Consider the following 21,596-nt stretch of genomic DNA (forward strand, 5'->3'; position numbering starts at 1 on the left):
TTGGCATAATTTTGAAGAAGTTATAAAGGCAGCCCTTTACTGCACCAGTCCCTGCTCTTTATCCCTTGTCTTTCTACCTTAACGACTGCTGTGCCATCGAAACTCGTTAAAAATCTGTGTAATTTAGAGAATTTGCTGGGTTTAAACAGACCCCAATTAATGGCCTGTCAATCTGGGCAGTTTACCAAGGTGTGATATCAAAGAATACCACTGGAAAAGATAAAATATCACTGGAAAAGTAAAGGCACGGAAAATATCTATATTTACTAAGACTTCTTTTAGGGGAAGTTCTAAATGTTAGAATTGCAGACTTAACCACCTGCAGGAGCAGCCAGGGCATGGAGAAGAGCCAAGCGGGTGGGCAGTGGTGAGCACATTCACGCCTGGGGATGTGCTTACTGGGCTCTACTCATTTACTGTTATGAAGAAATTTAGACCCAGGATCAGGATATCTTTTGGTTTTCATAAGAGAAATGCAGATTCTTATGTTAAAATCTCATGATATTTTAAGCTGGCATATAATTCAGATTTCCTTATGAACTAGTGAGCAGGCAAAACACAATGCACACAGGTTATCAGTTTTAAACCTCTGCAGAATGTGGTTGTCAGGGTAAATTTGATAAACTAGCTGGTGTTAGTATGTGTGTGTTTTGGGGTTGGTGGATGGTCACAATGATTGACAGTAACTGACCTCAATAGATCACCTTCTAAGAAGGTTTGGCCCATTTTTTAGGCTGAGTGGAGGATGCAAACTTGGGGCCAGAGCTGAATTGCATAGTACAACATAACAGAGTCAGTATTCTGAGAGAAGTAGTCATATTTCCTAATTCTTCTCACATGCAGTGTTTAAATAAATGTCAGACAAATATTTCTAGGGTCTTGTTTATATAAATGTCAAAGTATTAGCCAATTTTCAGTGTCCATTTATTTTGGTGATTTCTTAGATTTATATTTGGGAAAAAAAAGAGAAACTGTGGACAGCAGCAATAGATTCAGATAGTTGATTATGGAGGAAGCATCTTCATGTTTAAGTGTCAATTGCCAACTGGAAAATGTTTCTCCTTATCCTGCTGCCTTTGTCCCTTCATTTTATTTCTATTTATCACTTTTACTTTCACCAATGAGAAATTAATTTGTATCAATAAAGTTTTTGTAAAAAATGTATATGTCTATGAGAATATAAATAGTGTACTTCACACCTTATTATAAACTAAGTGAATCAGCTTATTCCCTTATAACACTTAGGGAAAATCAGTTACAGTGAGGGGTAGGGGCATTTGGAGATGGGTGGATGCCCCTAACAGGTAGTACTTTTGGGGAAGCCAAGGGTTGTATGGTCTAGGAAAAATCTGAGAGTGACAGGGGTGCCTTTAGACCTCAAGCATATTCCTAGAATAAAAAAAGACCATGTCAAGGAAAAAATTTTACCTCAAAATTTTAAGTAGGGCTACACCAAAGACAAATGAGGTCTCTTTCAGCCCTCTTTTTCCTACAGTGTTCCTACTGTTCAGTGCTGCAATTTGACAAATACTGTGGGTTAAATAGATTTTTAGGTGATTCTAGGAACTTAACCATTGTTAACACTTTTTGAAAAATATAGAAATATTCCCAGGGCAAAATAATTCACTGCAACTTATTGTCACGTTTTAGAAAATAACAATGACAATAACAACATGTGTTTGTGTGTGTGTATGTATCCACATCCATACGATTATATATATGTGTGTGTATGTATATAAGTATTTATGTTTATGCACATATGTAGACAGAGAGAACAGACACAGAGAAAGAGAAACAGAGAGAGAGATAATAAATGATGTAGCTGATGTAGCGAATTGTTAAAGTTGATGAATATGAATGAACAGTATACAGTAGTTCTTTAGACTGTTCTTGCAAATATTCTGTAAGTTTCAAATTTGTTCAAAGTAAAAACGTTTTAAAAATTATGGTTGTAAGTGGTCCTCGGGGCAGGAAAATTTCTACTGTGGATTCATGCTACAAGAAAGAGTTAAGTATGAAAGTCCACATTTACCAAACTTAGAGTGAAGGACAAATGTGTTGTACTAGTATGATTGTTATCAAATTTTTCCAGAAAAATGGGGGAAGTCACATGCCACCTGGTGTCAGGCTAAGTTGAGATATAATAGAAAGTGAGTCTGGTAAATTTCGTGTTTCCTGGAATAATACTGTCACGTTCCCAACAGAGACTGCTAATGTTTAAGTCAGATTTATTTTTTGACTGAACACAGAGGATTGCTTTCTATTCCTTCCAGTGTGTGTAAAATTTATAACAAAGAAATTAAAAAGATAATTCACTTTCTGTGTCCACATTCACAAAAGTCAACTAAGTGCTATTTTCTCTTTTTTCCTAAAGATTATTTTTATCTTGTGCAACCTCATTCTTTCCATGCATATTGTATTGTTTTGGAAGAATATTTACATACCCAGACCCTTGTTTAATTTAGGACAGTAGTTAAGAAGATTGACAGATGTGGTGATGTCACAATATCCCTATTGGGAAATGAGATAAGGCTTTAGACATTTAACTATAACCCTACCCACCCACCCCCATCACTGCCACCAATAATAAGGCATGGGGTTAAGGCTTTAAAAGGTTTATTAAATCAAACTTTGTGAAGATATGTCTTTTTGCTCTTTCTTCTTGCTGATGAGAAGCTGTTCTGGGAATCATGTAGCCAATGTTTCCAAGCTTAGAAAAGCTGAAAACCAGATCTGTTAGGCTGAAACATCTCAACATTTTAAGGTTCAAAATTAACTTATAGAGTTCAAAATCAATGCATGGGCCAACATTATGGAGACATGTAAATTTGATTTTTGGACTGGATCTGACTGTGGACATTTCTGTTGAGTGGTCCTGTAATGGACTGAATTGTTTTCCCCTAAATTCGTATATTGAAACCCTAACTGCACTCCAATGTAACTGCATGTGGAAGTAGAGCCTTTTAGAAGGTAACTAACGTTAAAGCAGGTCACAAAGGTAAGGCTCCAACCCTACATGACTGGTGTCTTCATAAGAAGAGAAAGAGATACCAGGTGTGTGGGCCCACAGAAGAAAGTCCATGTGAGGACACAGTGAGAAGGCAGCTGTCTATAAGTAGGAAGAGTGGCCTCACCAGAAACCAACCCTGCTGGCACCTTGATCTTGTACTTCTAGCCTCCAGAACTGTGGGAAAATAAATTTCTATTGTTTAAGCCACCCAGTCTGTAGTATTCTGTTACGGCAGCTTGAACAGATGAATACAGGTCCTTTATCTTTTTTTCTTACTTGAAGTGAATATTTGGATAGAATGATATTAGGTCATAATTTATCTCTATCTGAAACATTGGTTCTGAGAGTATTTGTAGCAACTTTATTGTTGTCTGTGTCTAAACAGGGGTTTTTAACCTGGAATCCACAACACTCCAAGTTCATGGAGGAAATTCAGCATACATGAACTTGGATAGGCAAAAACAGTATTGACATTTTCACTGACTTTTAGCTGAAACTAGCATTTCTCTGTTGGCAAAAAGCATAGTAGGAAAAGCAGTAGCTGTGACTTTGTCAGTAGTGGAAATCACAATATTGCCAAATTATATTATAATTATTGCAGGTATCTCAAATAATCACTTAGGCTCAACATCCACAGCTAGCTCTTATTATTTTATTCATTAAAAAGAAGCACAAATTACATTACAGATATGTTTTTTTAATATTTTGATAACTGTATTTTACTATAATGGGCTTCCTTTGCAATTATCTGCATTTTGTTTTATTCATTTCAAAACAGTAGGCTAAGGGGGAGGGATTCATAGGTATCCCCATGCTGCAAAGCACTCACGCACAGAAAATTTTTCAGAAATCTCTGGTCTAAACTAGTATCTCCAGGTTGCTGTGAATGGCCTGGCCTTTGTCATAGAGTAAACTCAACTCTGTCCTCCAAGCGCAAGGTCTCATAACAAACACATGAGGCATCAACTCGAGCCATGAAAGCAAGGTTATTTGATAAATCTGTGTTGCCAATACTAATTTATGGCACAGGGTCCCTGATAGGATGGATATGGGTTCAGCCAGGAGGGCCACAGAGCTAGAGTGTTTTCCATTTAAATAGCCCAACATGCCCTCCCCTCAAGTTATCTCTTTCTGTCATATGCAAAGGTTGCCCGGCTCAGCCAATCTCCTCCTTTTTCACGATTGCTTATTCAACTTTTCCTGGTTGGATCATCAGCTCTCAGGATGAAGGCAAAAATGAGGCTACCTTCTATTCATCTCAGTCCACAGAAGACAGCAGAGTTGCAGGAGCTCAGCAGGTGTTTAGGAAATGTGGGTACTCCTGCAAGAACACAGCAAAAGCCCCCTGCGACAGAGCCATCTCGTAGCCCAATAAGGCACATTCCTTGTCTGAGCCCTGTTTATTTTTGCTCATTTCCCCATCCCTGTTTCCTCACCCAATGTCACATTTATCTGCTCTTCCCTGGCCTTCCTGTCTTATTACACTTAGTATTTAGTTCCAAGCCACATCTTGCCTCTTACCAGAATAATGCTATATTTTCATTTTACTGAAAAGGAATCGCTTACTATTCATCAAGCATTGTGCTGAGGTCATGCCTATAATACCTTATTCAATACTTCTAATAAGCTTAGAAAATAGGTGCTATTATTATATCCATTTTTGAGAGAAGAGAACTGAGACTTAAGAGACCACCTAATTTGCTCAAAATAATATCAGTGAATCAAAGAGACATTTGCACTTCCATGTTTATTGCAGCACTATTCACAAAAGCCAAGATGTGGAGTCAACCCAAGATGTGATCATCAACAAATGAATGGATAAAGAAAATGTGGTATATATACACAATGGAATACTATTCAGTCAAGAAAAGAATGAAATCCTGTCACATCTGCAACAACATGGATGAACACGGAAGACATTATGTAAGTGAAGTAAGCTAGGGACAGAAAGAGAAATACCACATGTTCTCACTCTTATAAGAAAGCTAAACACCTGGAAGTAGAGAGTAGAATTTGCCAGGATTTCAGGGATGAGGTAAGGATGGGGAGAGAGAGTAATAAATAGGTAGAGCACAGAGGATTTTTAGGGCAGCAAAACTATTCTCTTTGATACTGTAATAGTGAATACATGACATTATGCCTTAGGCAAAACCCATAGAACTGTACAATGCAAAGTGGAACCCTAATATAAAATCGAGTTAATATATCAGTATAAATTCATAATTGTAAGCAAATGTACCACACAAATGTAACATGTCAATAATAAGAGAAGCTGTATATGTGGGAGGGGGAGGGTATGGGAACTATCTGTACTTTCTGCTAAATTTCTCTGTAAAACTAAAACTGCTGCAAAGATTAAAAAAAGCTTAAAAAATGTGATACATAAAATAATGTATTCAGCAAACTGCAGAAAGAGAACTCTAACCTAGTTCTCTCCAAATCCAGAGCCTATGCCCTCTGAAACCCCATTGGGCAAAATATCCAGTTTATTTGAATCTCAAATTCATCACCTATTAGATGACAAATAGTAGATGATCTACTAGGTCCTACTCAACAGTCTATAGCTTTCTAATGGGAAGGGAAATCCCATTTTGCAATAGCTTCTGTGCATAAGCATTTTTAGAGGTTCGTTTTGTTTAGTAATTACAACAACTTGAGTTGTTTATTAGATGGGGAAAATTGGCTCAGAAAGATCAAGTGACTTGCCCAAGGTTATACAGCTTGCAAGCAAAAGAATTCGAATCTTAACCTAGCTCTGTCTAACTTTAATCTACCATGCATGGGTTCTTCTATGGCTCCATCAGTCTCCTCAGGCCACAATGTGCATAGAATTGGTGCAAATAAGTAAATGAACCAAGAGACATTCTAATTTGCCCCAATTCCCTACTTTGTTTTGGCAGTGGAAAACCAACTTGCCGGGCTTGTGCTCATAACTTTAGGAGAATGCAGTGGTTTAGCCATCATCTACTATGTTGGAGTGCTGTTTGTGCCCAGTCTCTCCTGGGTTCTACACATTCTCCTAGAGAAAGGCACATGCCCACAATCTGCAACTCACTCGATTTGCCATCGGATACTTGACTATCCAGAGCAGTTTGGCTAAAGCAACTCTTTTGCTAGTGCGGGCCTTCTAAGTCTGCCTGGGTTTGGTCTCCTAGCTCTCACCTGGCTTGTCCCAGATCCTGGAACCTGAGCACCACATGGGTGTGTTGAGACAACGACTGCACTGCAGCTTCCAGTCTCCTTTGAGACGGTCTTGAGTTTATTAACAGTGTCCATCCAGCAAAACAACAGAGAAAGGACAACATTCTGATTGTGCTTTTTATTAAGGGGTTTTTGAAAAAACAGAGTAATTATCCTTTTTTTTAAGTCATTTCATTTCAGTGTAATTTTATTCATCAGATTTTAACTGACATCAGAATAGAAGTGACATCACTACATTCATTTCTGGAGGCAGAGGAGGGTGAGAAAAAGCTTTCTTTTCCCATGGTTGGCAGGCTTTTGAGGAAGCATTTCTCTCTTCTCTGTCACTCCTGGAAAAAAAAAATCTATACAAATCTTGTCAGGGAGAGCATTTCACATCCTTTTTTGGCAATATGCATGGTTTGAAGTAGAGGGTAGGGATTCAGACATGAAATTCCCCCAGAATTTAAGGCGAGTTGTTTCCGTGACACTGTGAGAATTGTTCACAAAATCTGGACATTGGGTACCTTTGAAACAAATGGCACTGTTTTTCAAAGTCATTCCCTCTTGTCCCTTTAATTAAAACAGATGACCAATGTGTAAAAAAAAAAAAAAAGAAAAGCTATTGGCGGCTTCACCTATTTTGTGTGTTTCCCAATTTCTTAAGTCTTTTGAAGGAAAAGAAAGTTTAAAGTGACATTCTGTGATCTAGGCTCAGCTCTTTGTGGATTTCTCTCTCATTCTTATGAGATCCTTGGGACACATAAAAGCAATTCAGCCATCCCTCTTTATCCCCCAGTTTCTCATATGAGTCCAGTTTGTCCTGGAGTGATGTGAAAACAAGTGAGCAGGAAGTTTGGAGCAGAAAATGCCCTTGGTCCTCAGGTAGATGTTGTGACTGCGGTCTGGGGCCTGTTTATGTTTACTTAATGGGATCGAAGGAGGTCTTTCTTGGAACTGAAAAGGGTCCTGTGTGTAACAGGTGGCCTTCCTCTAGCTATACAAAGCTGAGTGTGTGACTAGAAAGGGCCCATTCAGTACAGCAGGGTAGACTAGTGATGAAGCCAGGCAGACACGGCTTCCAATCTCTGCTCTGTCACTAGCAAACTACGTGACCCTGGAAAAGCCCTGGATGACTGAATCCAATTCTCTGTCATCTGTTTCACCCAGGTAACAGCCCCTGACTCAAAGTGTTGTTGTGCAGAATATAAGCTCCATAAAGTCAGGGAATATTATCAGTTTTGTTCACTGATGTATCCTGGTGCCCAGCATAGGGCATGGCACATAGTTAGTGTTTAATAAATATTTGTGGATAAATAAAAGATGATAAAGTTAGAGTTGCTAGACTCATAAGGTCTAATAAATGATAGTTGCTCTTATTATTATTTGCCCTGTGTGTTTTCAAATTGACCTCACACAGACTAAACAGGCCACATTATTGACAGCCCTTTCCTTCTATTACTTGGAGCTTTATTCCTTCAAACATATTCTAGTCTTCGTGAGGGAAATTTCAGTGACAAATTTTAAATAATTGTTGAGTGCAATCATTATGTCCAATGTCAGCTGTTACATATATAAAAAAATTATGAAAAGAATATATTTGTATTTAAAATGGTAAAAATAGATGCTGACACTTTTACCTGGCAAAGATTAATGATCCACGTCATTTCTTTGGTTGGATTTTAACAGCTAAAATGATGAGGAGCTTTAAGAATTCCTTGAATAAATCTCTTACCCCAATTTTGGCCAACCTTTTTAATATTACCTTATTTAGTGTCTACTTATTTTACTTATATAAGGTTTGCAAAACTTTCTTTGAAATTTAGAGGAATTTTTCCCCCTCTTTAATTACATACCTCAGGTCTTTACAAAGTTTTCATACTCTCTGATCATCTTCCGTGTCTCGTGTAAGTGCTGCTTTCAGCTCACAAAGGGACGATTTTGGCCTCTAGTTAACTACTAGTGGCCAGAAGTGAGTTGAGGCCAAGGTGAGAGCTGAAAAAAGCAAAGAGGGTTAGCAGTGGATAGGGGCAGAGACAAGTTGAGAGACAGTTTCAGTTTGACCCTCTCTGGACAGAAGAAATCGGGTTGGCTGAAGTTTAAGGCACAAGGGTACTGCTTCTTAAAGTATATTAGGAAGAGTCCTCATATTAAAAGAACCAGGAACCTGGGCCACAAAACAGAAGTTCTGGGATAGAGGAGAAAGATGTACATTAGAACCTTTATGTGAAAACTCTCAGCACTGAAGGACACTAACCCAGGACCAACCTCAGCCATCATACATACCATCCTTAAAGCCATCATACCCAAGGATCACTCCCCACTTTCTCTTTTGAAAATGTATGTAACATACAAACTTCATCAAGACATGTACAGTAGGGCAATTTAACAGACGTTTATTCCTACCTAGGATATCACTGCTTGCTGAAGCTTAGCAGCAGGCTCCGGTTCATACTTAGCACTAATTAAATTTTTTATTGAATAAGTATAATACCAAACAAAATGCATTCAAACACTTTCAAAAAATCAATTTTAAAGGCATTTCCATTCAGGCTAATGATAAATACAATAAAGGCAGATATGCTAGCTTAACATAATTGGCTGATTTTATACAGCACTTACATCTGTTAGTCCACAAGTATATTATTAAATGATTGAGAACATCTAATACGACGATTTCTACAGAACTAGGAAATAAATTTCTAAGAAAAAAAGATTTTTCAGACGCTGTCTTTTATATCAGACTCCGTGAGTCTAACAGGGCTCCCTCTTATAAGTAGCATTTTGTAACACTTCCTCAAACATCTTGAATAATTTATAGATAATGTAACCTTCCTGTGCACATGGTGCTAAAAAATAAACATACGTTCCTAAATGTAATAAAAAAGAAACATAAAACAAAAGTTATTTATGATAAATATGTATTTCGATGTGTAATTCATCAGACAACTGCACTAGAAAACAATGAAGAAGTTCGCGTCTGCACTTAGATGTGGCGTCACCATGAGTGTAATAGCTCCAAAATGATTGGTCCAGGTGTTTTGTGTTGGCAATTCAAAAGCTAAGGCACCAATGCTATTAGCAATATAATTTTCCAAAATGGTGAATGACTCTGAGTAACGTTGTGAATAACAAACAATCTTTCCCTTACATTGCATTGTGGTTGCATTCTTGGCAAAATCAATTACATATGAAAATAGTGCTAAAAATACTTTGTCTTTATAGATAATATGGAGTTAGTTTCTTGCTCGAATAATTACAAACAGGTTTTTCAGCTACAGTGAGACATTCAAACATCAGGCCAAATGGAGGATGCAGAAGAATTCATTGTGTAATCCCTCCTGTGCAGAAAATCTCCCACCCCAACTCCCAACTATTAGATATGAGTAGTATCCCTTTCATATACTAATTGCCTTAACAATTAAAAAAACCCTTCAGTTAAAATAATTGTAAAAGCCTTGTTAAAAAAGCCCCAAGTCTCTGCTCATTTTCTATGTACCATCAGTGATTTATGATAGTAAGTTCCTTATACCCAGTAGGTAATTTCATTGTCATAAAAATCCTTTGAAATGGGTATAAAGTCCCCAGATGATGAAACTGATGTTTGAGGGTAAGTAGTGAGTGGTATGTTTGATACATGAACTTAATTGTGTCTGAGGTCAAAGGCATGACCTTTCCACTGCATTCTGCTGCCTTCCAGAACAAAAGGACAGTGCTGACCGGCACTGCCAGTCTACGGTGAAAAGAGCCCAGAGGAAAAGAGGAAAGTTAGAGGTTTGAGTGTAACTTGTAGCAACTGAGGTATATAGCATTTAAATCTGGAAATGGGTACACCTCTATATGCTAGGACTTTAGTTTGCAGAGTTGAATCAAACTAGCCAGGAGAGGAACTGGGTTTGGGTTTTGCTTTTGCTATGGTTACCCTTAAACCCCCCAGTGTCCAAATTCCTCTAGGACTGTGTTTAGGGTGGAAAGTGGTTTGCTGCAGATTTTTCTCCATATCTGTGTGGCCCTCAGCTTTCTTTCCTGTACATGGGTGCTTCAGAGAAGGCCTCTTTCTCCCATGCTCTTGATCTTGCTCCAAATGGGGATGACCACTTGTTACTTGACACTCGCTAGCCTGATGGTGGAGTCATGGGCAGGGTGTATCCTGCCTTCCTGGTTCAGCCTCAGACATGAGCAGATGCTGTGTCTCTGGGTCACAGGGGTGGGTCCTTCCCAGTGATACTGCCCCTCCACCATATATAAGAATGCCTAGTGATCTGGGCTTAGATCCTTGTCTCCTGGGATTCAGTAGGTCTTCACCTGTGTGTTAAAGGTGGCAAGGTTTGTTGCCTTTCCCCCAGTGGCTTAAGGCTTTTGTTCCACAGGGAGACAGGGGGAAGGGTCTGGATGGGCTTCAGATATTTCTCACACAGGTGGGTTCCCCTCTCCCTGGCCTGCACTAGGAGGGAAGCTTACTTTAGGCTCTTGTCCTGATTTCAGTCTTTCCCATGAGCACATTGTAACACCCATGCAAGGGGGTGTGGGTTCCCCTGTGTGGGTCCCAGGGGATGTATACTTTCTTGATAGCCCACAGGTGGCCTCCCTGACTTCTTGATAGCTGGCTTGGCATCCCACATCTGCCACAGCTAAGTGCTTAGATCCCGTCTCTTCTTAAATGTGCCCAGATTTCACATTAGTTACAGCTCTCTGGTTCAAGAAAAATTGTGAATTGGCAGATTGTCTGGTGTTTTGTTGTTGTAAATGTGGAAGGGACATTCTTTTCAGTTTTCTACAATCTAAGTGAAAGCTCAAAATTGCTTTATAAATATATTGAATATTTCAAATCAACACACACTTACATAGTTAAACATGAAATAGTGCCTAAGGACTTAGACTGAAAGGAAATGTCCTTTGGGTGACTCCTTGTCATACACATGCTATAATCCAGAGGCAACAATTTTTATTTATTTTAACTCTTTCTGGTTTATTTCTTCTATTGCTTAATTAGCTATGTTGTTAAATATGAGGATATATAGCTATCTCTTGATCAATCAATTTTAGACTTCTATTTATTACTAGATATGAGAGATGAAGATTTAGCTCAATAATACGATGTTTTATATCCCTTCCCTAGAATATAATCATATTTCATTTTTAGTTTCTGCCTTAGTAATATTTGTAACTTTGAGTATTATATTCTCACCTCACCTTTATTTATCATTTTATTCACTACAAATTGCATTTGACTCCCCTGTTTACATTAAGATTATGATCACCTCTGTTACTTCTTCCTACTTTCCTCCAATCCCTTCTATTTTTCTACTTTATTATGTGTTTGCACCCCCATTTGTATAGCTTGTTTTTTTCAAAACCTTAATTAAGACTTTCTTGCTTTACAGATAGCTTAAATCCAATATTTATAAATCAATAAACTGTGATTACATTTTACAATGCTGTAAATATTCGCTACATAGCCAAGGAGCATTTTACAAGCATAATTCATTTTTTAAAGGTTGTGGTTTTCCTTTTTTGTACGTGTCTTCCTTTATGCCTTGCACCACCTGCCTTGAACGCACCCGGGTGCTCTGCGGTGTCTCCCGGGTGGCATCTGGTGACTGCCTTCCTCCTGTAGGTCTTGCCTCCTTGCTTCACTCTTGGTTTTCCAGGCCGGCTGCTTATTCCCATCCAGAATTTCTGTGGTGACTCTTCTGGGTTGAAACCACTCTAGGCTGGATTCTACTTTTTCCTCTTTCTTGACTTATTCTCCCATTTTGTTACAGCCCATCCTCAATACCTTAAGTGTACAGCTTAAGGAGATGTATTAGTCTTTTGTGGCTGCTGCAACAAATCAGCACAAGCTGGTGGGTTAAAACAACACACATCTACCTTCTCACAGTTGTCAAGTCCAGAAACGCCAAGTCCAGGCGTTGGCAGGACTGTGCTCCCCCTGGAGGTTCTGGGGAGATTCGCTCCTTGCCTCTTCCAGCTCTGGTGCCTGCAGGTGGTCCTTGGCTTCCTTGGCTGTATCATTCCAATCTGCTTCCTCTGTTGACATGTTTTTTTCCTCCTCTGCGTCTTCTAAGGACACTTATCACTGGATTTAGGGGCCACTCAGATAATTGAGGAAGACCTCATCTCAAGACGTTTAACTTAATTACCTCTGTAGAGACCCTTTTTCCAAATAAGATCACATTCACAGTTTTGGGGGGTTAGGACATAAACATATCTTTTGGGGGGATCACCATTCACCTCGCTACAAGGAGGAAATTGAATCCTATATGTCTGAAAATAAATTTTTTCTACCCGTGTTCAATAGTTTTTCAGGGTGCAGAATTCTAGATTTGAAATAACTTTCTATTTGAATATTGAAGGCTCTGTTTATGTCTTCCAGTAAGGTCGATGAGGAGTCTGATGCCAATATGAAACATGCTGCCTAAATCCAATTTATTTTTTATTTTTGAAGCTATCGAGATTTTCCTGTTATCTGTGATATTCTTATATTTTACAGTCGTCTGTCTAGTGTGGGCTTTTTTTCTTTATTTTTAAATTTACCAGTCCTTTTATGATTTAACTTAAACTTTGGCAATTATTTTTGATTTATAAGAATCCCTTCTTGTTCCTTGACTGTTTCTTCTCAGTCACACTCTGTTCTTGTTTTGTGGTTGCAGTAGTATGACAGTTCTTTTCTTGATAGCAATAATGAGGATTTTCTAAGCTTTTTTTTTCCTTTGTATTATCCCAATTTCTTCAGTTTATCTTGGTTTTCTCTTTCAGGTTGCAATCTTTTCTCAAATGTGTAACATTTCTTGATTATTTATTTAAGGATGAGGCAGTAAAACAGCCAATGGGAAGCTTCATGCCCATGAGCGGGCTTGCTCAGGCAGGCTGTCCTGTAAACTGAGCAGATAAGGAGCTGGACTTCTTTTATTTATTTTATTTTTTATTATTATGAATATTCATGAGATAAAAATTACCAGAAATTGCTTTTATACCCCGTGTCCCCACCCAATTTTCCCCCAACCACCCTCCCCCTCTCCCCTCCACTCTGCTTTGCAGCCCTAGAAATGTTCCTTCCCTCTGTTGGATCACGGCACTACTGTGCTCTTTCTTTCCTTCCTTCCTTTCTCTCTTAGCTCCCACATATGAGTGAGCACATGCAGTATTTATCCTTCTGTGTTTTGCTTATTTCACTCAACACAAGTTTCTCAAAGTTCATCCGTGTTGTTGCAAATGGGAGTATTTCATTTTTTTTTTAAATGGCAGAGTAGTATTCCATGGTGTATATATACCACACTTTCTTTATCCAATCATCTATCGACGGACATTTAGGTTGGTTCCATATCTTGGCTATTGTAAAAAGAGCTGCAATGAACATGGGAGTGCAGGTGTCCCTTCGACATGATGATTTCCATTGCTCTGGGTATATACCCAGAAGTGGGATAGCTGGATCGTATGGAAGATCCATCTGTAGTTGTTTGAGAAACCTCCATACTGTTTTCCATAGTGGTTGTACTAATTTACAGTCCCACCAACAGTGTAGAAGTGTTCCCTTCTCTCCACACACTCGCCAGCATTTGTTATTTACCATCTAAGGAGCTGGACTCCTACTGTGGACCTCCTACATACCAGAATTCCCAGGTATCTGCTCCGGGATGTCAACACCCTTACTGAGAAGCCTGCTCCTCAGGTATTTAGAGAGCTTTACCACTTTCCACAAGGGAAATAAATCCCTGACTAAAGGCATTTCTCATGCACGGCTGTGGTGGAGATAGATTGTCACAATCTCTTTTTGGCCTCGCATCTTACTTCCATAGTCCTGTAACTACCATTTCTGAGTTTCCACATTTTCCAGTATTCTATGTATTAATGCCATAGCCACAGTCCCTTTTCAGGTCTCTGTAATTTCTCCAACCTGCATCCCTCATCACTGTTCTTCTGTCTGTTTTTTGTCTTCCCGAAATGTGCCCCAGCACCCTGTCCATTCATGAGTCATTCTATGGTCTCACCACTCTAGGGAATTTAGACTCTTTCCATTTCTTTACCACAATCTTAATGGAGTCTTGGAAAGTATAATACATAAGTGGGTAAAGTCTGCCCATCATCTCAAGTCATGCAATGTGGTACTGTTTGATGAAGTTGTCTGGTCTGTATCCCAGGACCAGGAAGGATTTCCAGCATGTTTGCATCGTGCGATGGAGGCAATCTGAAACTATAAATTAGACAAAGGTGCATGTGATGAACCTGATAGGACATTTAAAAAAAAATGATAATTCCTGATAGTCAGAGTTTCCAAGGAGACAGAGGGAGGTACATGTACCATGCACTCTAGACTTGTCTAAGCTAATGGCAACAGAAAAAGGCCCATAAACAGGGAGTAGGCAGTTCGCCATCAGATCTAACCACTCCACCAAGAATGATAAGTCTTGGCAGCACAGAAGTAATATTTTGTGCACATTTTTCTGTTGAGTTGAGTGACAAACCTATCAGCTCTTCTTACCTCAATCACTTCTTTGGCTCACTATTGCCATCGATGGTCACGGGCTTCCTACTTGTACACAAACTGATCCTCAAGAAAAGCAGGCGAGTTAAACAAACTTAACCAGCAATGGTGATGTGAAGGGTCGCCCTGTGGGGCTCATTCTTGCCTTTGACATTCAGAAGATACGTATAGAACAACTAATTTGAACTCTACCACATCTTATTAGAATAACCTTGAGCAAGTCAACCTTTCATTCAGTATCTAATTGCTTTTCTGCGTCATGGGGATAAAATAGTACCTACTTCATAGAATTGATATGTGAATTAAGTAAATTAATGCATATGAAATACTTAGGAAAGTGCCTGAAATGAGTAAATGCTTAACTAACTTAATTATTAGGATGAATCAAAATGCATTATTTGTCTTTAAGGATAGGAGATAGGCATGTAAACTAATATGAACATTAAAATCCAACAGATGCTAGGAACATAAAAAATCTGATTTAAATAAAAAACATAAAAAATGGTAGATAAAGCCCAAATATGCCAATTGTTAAATGCAAATATGAGAGGACTACAAAAGTTTGTGGAAAAATAGAATGAAATGATAATATGAATCTTTCCATGAGCTTTTTTCTTTTTTTGGCAGCTGGCCTGTATGAGGATCTGAACCATGAACTTTTTGAAGACACTGCATAGACTAAATATTACATTTAAAAGGCAGAGATTGTCCCACTGAATTAAATAGAAACTCAAATATATAATGCTTACAAGAGAAAACCGTGAATATAAGGACACAGAAATGCTGAAAATAAAAGGATGCAAAAAGGCATATCATAAAAACACCAATAAAAGAAAGCTTATGGACTAAATAAGGGTTTTTCTTTCTCCTACACAATTGTACAAAGGTGTGTGCTAAGGAGCTGGTAGAATGGTTCTGCTGTCAGAAGCCCCTGTTCCAAATTAGAATTTCCAGTTGTCACCATTTCCCAGCTGTGGAAAAGGAAAAGGAAGAGTGTGAGATGTGCACACCCAGCATTTTTAAGGTCAAGGTTAAGAACTGCACCCATTCATTCTGCTCAAATTCCACTAGCCACAACTAAGTCTCATGGCCACACTAATCACTAGGAAGGCCACAAAATATAGTCCCTCTATCTGTAGTCAGGAACCGGTCTGAAGTTGGGGTGTGGGGAAAGTCTTTTAGTAAAAGAAGCCCTCCACCTTTTTAATACAGGGAGGAGAAAGGGCAATGTCACAATGCCACATTTTATAGGAGAAATTGGGTTGAAGAGAAGTAAGCTAAACTTATCCACAGTCACATAGCTGGTAACTGGAAGGCCCCAACACCATGGCTGTCAGATTTCAGAGCCCCTGCTCTTCAGGAGTTTTTTGTATGGCTCCTGCAACTCCTTTCCACACCTACACAAGCCTTGAGCATATTCATCTCTCATGGGGTTTGGGAGCAGGCTTGAAAGGCCAGGAGAAAAGCAGGACATCAGAAGAGCCCACTGGGGTAATAAAGAGCCACCTGACATTACTGGCCACCAAGTATACTGCAGGAAGTCTCCTTGGGCAAGGCCATGGGCATCCCATGGGATCTCATGTTCTGGAGAATGCAAATCCAGTGCAGACAGAGTGCAAAGTGCATACCACTCTTCCATGTCAGGGAGGGGCAAATTATGGGGAAAGGCAACCAACAGTTAAATAGAAAATTATAATTTCTTCTTTCACTATTAATTTACTAAATTCTGCGAAATTTTCCATAGGTATTAGTATCATTTTGAAAGTGTGAATTAAAGGAATCTGCTCAACCAGAAAGAGCATGTAGAATTAATTCAAGTAGAGACAGCCCCCAGATTTTGAAAAACCCAGATGCCACAAATTTTACAGTTGCTAGCAAAAGTGAAAGAGTCGGGGGAAGAAAAATTTTTTAAAAAGAAAAGAGAAACAGAGCACCTATTCTTGATTTTAAATGGTCTCGACTTGGAATGCCTTATTAGTTTCCCTCCAGAGTTTTGTCATAGTGATGCTTTTATTTCAGCTCTCCAAAATGTTCCTAAGCCTGAAAAGACCCCATGGGTTAATTTGGTTGCCAGGGAAACTGCCTGGATTTGCATCGACTTCCACTGATTTCCTGAGGGCAATCCCTGACAGATGTGAGGGCCCACGGGGGCACTGACCTCCAAAGGCTGCAAGCTCTGACAGCATCAGTTCCATTCTATTTCCACATCCAATCTGCTTGCCTCTCCTAGACTCTAAATTCTGAGCAGTTTCTGGGGGCAACAGACCCCAAGTCCTCTTTTGTGTGTTAATTTTAGTAATACAAGGCTTTACACACACACTGGGGAATCTAGTGTCACCTTTTCTACTTTTGGTTGGATTTATTTTGTACTTTTTAAACACCACAATATGACTTCATAACTGGGAGATGATCTGACAGAATAAAACTAAGGTGATGATTGAAGTGGTAATTATTTTTGCCTTACTCTCTGTTCTCTAGGAATGATATATCTGTATTTATTATTTTTCCTATATTCATTTTAACAGTCTTTAAGCCAGTTCTTAAAATAAGCTATAGAATTTAATAGATTGGGGGGGTATAATGAAATGATGAAGTGACAATATGTAGATGGAAATGATTACTGATTTGCAGGTCTAGTTAATTAAAAACAAAGCCACTAATGAATATGCTAATAATACTGATTTGATCATCACCTTTGTATACAAATAATAATAGTAGTCAACACCGCACCCCCAAAATATGTATAATCAATTATGCTTCAATACAAACAAAACAAAACAAAACATAACCAATATCCATTAAGTTCTCCTTGGGGGAAAAATCAAAACTCCTGATGGTACATACTTATGTTTAAATTCTGCTTACATCAAGTTCTCCAGGTGCTGGTTTCCATGGAATAGTGGACAGAAAGCAGAATATTTTATTCCTTTGTTTTAGTCTGTTCCGTAAATTCCAATATAAACAATGACTTAAATCAGGTAAAGACAATGTAGACCCAAATATTTGACCTCTTCAGGGAGTCAACTTCCTCATCAACCAAAGCTGAAAGAAGGATTGACTTTCTAAGTATTTTTTCTCTCTGGTTTTACTCAGTTATTAGAAAAAAATGGCATTCTGGAAGCAGCCACCAGACCCAAGCACGATTGCTGTCCTTTGCTCTGAAACATAGCATAGGGCATCTGTGTTGTTTTGGTTGCTCATCGCCTACTTGGTATTCTTCTTTTAACTGTACCATTTTACTGTGGGGCACCATCCCTCTGCAACTCGCATTCAAGGTGCTTCTGGTGGATTTGCCTGGACCTCTCCTAGTACCTGGAGAGAGGCATGGCTCAGTAAAACCAATCAGAACATCACAGCTTTCTCTCCACAGTGACCAGTTCAGGAAAGGTCATGTGGTCTAGTCAGAGCCAATAAAAGGCATAGAAAATTTCACAGGTGGTGTTCTTCAGAGCCATACTGTAGCTTCCATTCCATTATAAGGGAAGACTCTAGAGCTGCCATGGACCTCCACATAGAAAGTGAAAGTGCAACTTGTCTATCAATAGGAAGAGTTGACTTGTTGGAGCCTGAATCCACCCATGCAGAGTGAGTTCTACCCAGGACATTCTTGTTATGTGAGCCAACAAATTTCCTTTGGGCTTAACCCAATTTGGATCAAATTTTCTACTGCTTGCATCAGAAAGAATCTTAGATGATGCATATAGAATGTATTGAACCTAAGCACTGGAGGAGCAAGATAGAATACTGAAATGAAGACTAGGCCCACTTACATTTGGTACTCACAGGTCTAGTAGGAATCCATTCATTACAAGTATGCCAAGAGATGCTTACTTTGATATATTTGGAAATGAAGCTGATCAAAAGTGAAGGCAAAGTTTCCTTCTAGATATGTTTTTCCTTGAATAAATGTAATTATTGATCTGGCTAGCTCCTCAGTCCAGTCTTGTTTCAGTTTCTGTGATGAATCAAGCTTTCATGTGTGGAAACCTAAGGTCCATCATTGATAACCCTACTCAGGCTTTATATCCTAGTGACAGTAACCAAATTGTCATTTTTAAATGTCGTAACAGATAAAACCCAAAGGATCGCCAAATCTTCCTTCTCAGACTCCAATTTAGGGAAGCTGAGACCAGAAACATTAAGAGACTTCCTCAGGAAACAGAACTAGAAATGACCAAGGCATGTGCTAGAACTTGGTCCTTTGGCTTCCTAATCGGTAAAGCATGTCCAGATAAGTAGGCTCTTAGGGTGCCAGGATCGCTTTATCCATAATCAGCTTTGCCACTTTTCTGTATGCATCAAGTCATCTCACTGAGCTCAATGGACAAGACCAATTTTAAATGTCAAAACAACCTTTAAATAATTTCTAGTGAAGATCCTACCATGAAGTTGATCTGAATTCAACCGCTAAATGGCAAATCACAAGAGCAATACACATCTTTGAACTTCTTTAAAACAGTTTCTTTATTTGTAAAATAAGAATAATAGTGCATTTCTCCTCAGACTGTTGTGAAGACAGTATAAGTCACCGCTTAGCACAGATGTCATACACTATCAGCTCTCTACTGTTATGATCATCACTGTTACTACTGTTTCTAATGATATCAATACTCTATGACTAAAATTGGGGAAATTCCCTTAAATAAACAATGATACATAATTGCATATTATTTACCTAACAATAACCAAAACATGCTTTTCTTTCACAGGGAACTTGATTTAACCACCTGTGTGAATTAGCTCACTATGTTAATCCAACAACATTTTATTAGAGCTACATTGAAAAAAGACAGGGATTTGCACAGCATTTCTGTATTTTTACAATTCAGCAAGCTTATTCTCTTGCTTGTTTTTTATAGAAATGTTTTCTTACATACTTTGTAGTCACTGAGCAGAGAAAATAAATGAAAATGGAATAGTTTCCTAATACGATTGAAAGGAAAGTGTGTCTAAAAAGCTCTGGAGCCCCAGAAGTATCAATGCAAAACATTTCTGGTGATAAAAACACTCAGTTATTTTTGAATAACAAGAGGATGGTATAATTTAATTTAAATAAATAGAATTCATTCAGTCAACAGGTTAAATGCTCTATTCTTGGCTATTGGACACTATAAACCATCAAAACGGTCCCTCTTGACCCAGGTAGGAAAAATGAGCTAGCAAACAGCACATTCTTTTTGATGTAAGAACAAAAGTTAATGTGTTTACTTGTGTCCTCGAGAGAGTATCTCAACATACAACACACTGCTCAGTTACTATTAGTTTAGCCATCTTTTACAATGTGTCCTTGGCAGAAAGAGTCTTAGTTCTTAACCAATGAAAGTGTCATTTGAAAAGCCAATTGTAATATGATTTCCTCTTTCTTCTCAATGCAAGGAAGAGAAAGCTATTCTCTGAAAGGAAAGGTACCTAGACCTGTAGAAAGGCAAAATCCCACAGATATATCCAAGAAAATCTGGTAATGAGAATTCACTGACTTGGTCCTTTGGTTCCTGAGCTTCTAAATCCTCTATCCATGATTATAAAAATAATGCAGAAAACATGAAAGGTTTAAGCAAGCACCAATCACCCAAGAACCAGTGCGATTATTGGGGAATATGTGGGATTACTTGGGAATATGTCCTTTAACTAATTTTTTTCCAGGACTACAAAATCATGACAAATAGTTTTAGTTTTAATTTTTTTGCTTGCTTTTAACTAATTACCAGGATATTGTGATAATAATTCTCCTACAACATGGTTCTTAATGGCTTCTTACCAACCCCACTGCTATCATGTTGACTCAGCACGCTCTTTCACCTAGATTATGGCAAAGCTCCTAACTGGCTCCCCGTTTCTGTCCTTGCTCCCTTCAGTCTATTCCAGACATAGCGGCCAGAGAGGTAGTGCTTAATCCAATGTCAAATGAGCTCCTCTTTGCTCAGAGCCTTCCAGGACAATGGCTTCACCTTGTACTCAGAGTAAAAACCAGAATTTTACCATGGCTCTCAGACACCCTCAGTTTTCCTTCCTGACCTCGTATCTCATTAGCTTCATCCCGTTCACTTTGCACAACCCCAGTGGCTGCTGGTCATGGAACATACCACGTAGGCACCCGTCTCAGTACCTTAGAATGTGCTGTTCCTTATGCATACATGTTTTTCTCCCATACACCACATTCCTGGCTCTCTCACTTCCTTCAGGACTTTATACCTGCCTCTCTCTCATTATGACTTTCATTGGCCATCTTATCTAAAATTGCAATACATCCCTCCTAATCCTTCCTTTCCTTTCCTTCCTTCCTTCCTCCCTCCCTCCCTCCTTTCCTTCCTTCCTTCTTTCCTTCCTTCCTTCCTTCCTTCCTTCCTTCCTTCCTTCCTTCCTTCCTTCCTTCCTTCCTTCCTTCCTTCCTTCCTTCCTTCCTTCCTTCCTTCCTTCCTTCCTTCTGCCTTCCATCTATCCCTCTCTCTCTCTCTGTCTCTTTCTTTCTCTCTCTCCCTTTTTTTCCTTGTGCAAGTAGTGTACTTGAAGGTGATCTCAGAAAGTGTTGTAAGGGGGTGGGGAAGTGAGACAGGGATTAGAGGAGACCAATAAAGAGTGTGTTAGTGAGCAGGTCACCACTGAGGGCAAGTGAGGCTCAATCCATGGGAACCCCTTGAGAGACCTTGTGGAATTTAACTCAGAAGTGTCTTCCTTACATGCAAGGAAGCTGAGGTATTTATCTAACCACCCAAGCTCTCTCCTGGGGCCAGAACATGCCCTCAAACAGAGATACCCACAGGAAGCCATCAGCGTGTGTGTGGACGATCTACAGAGGTCTCTGGGGATGGGGGTGGGTCTGACAGCAGCAGCTACAGCATCAACACCTCTTAATTGGTTGTCCTACATCCACTCTTGCTCCCACAACTCCTAATGAGATCCCTCTAAACACCAAGTAGATGT

Source organism: Cynocephalus volans, chromosome 11 (genome assembly GCF_027409185.1).
Source record: "Cynocephalus volans isolate mCynVol1 chromosome 11, mCynVol1.pri, whole genome shotgun sequence".
Classification (NCBI taxonomy): Eukaryota; Metazoa; Chordata; class Mammalia; order Dermoptera; family Cynocephalidae; genus Cynocephalus; species Cynocephalus volans.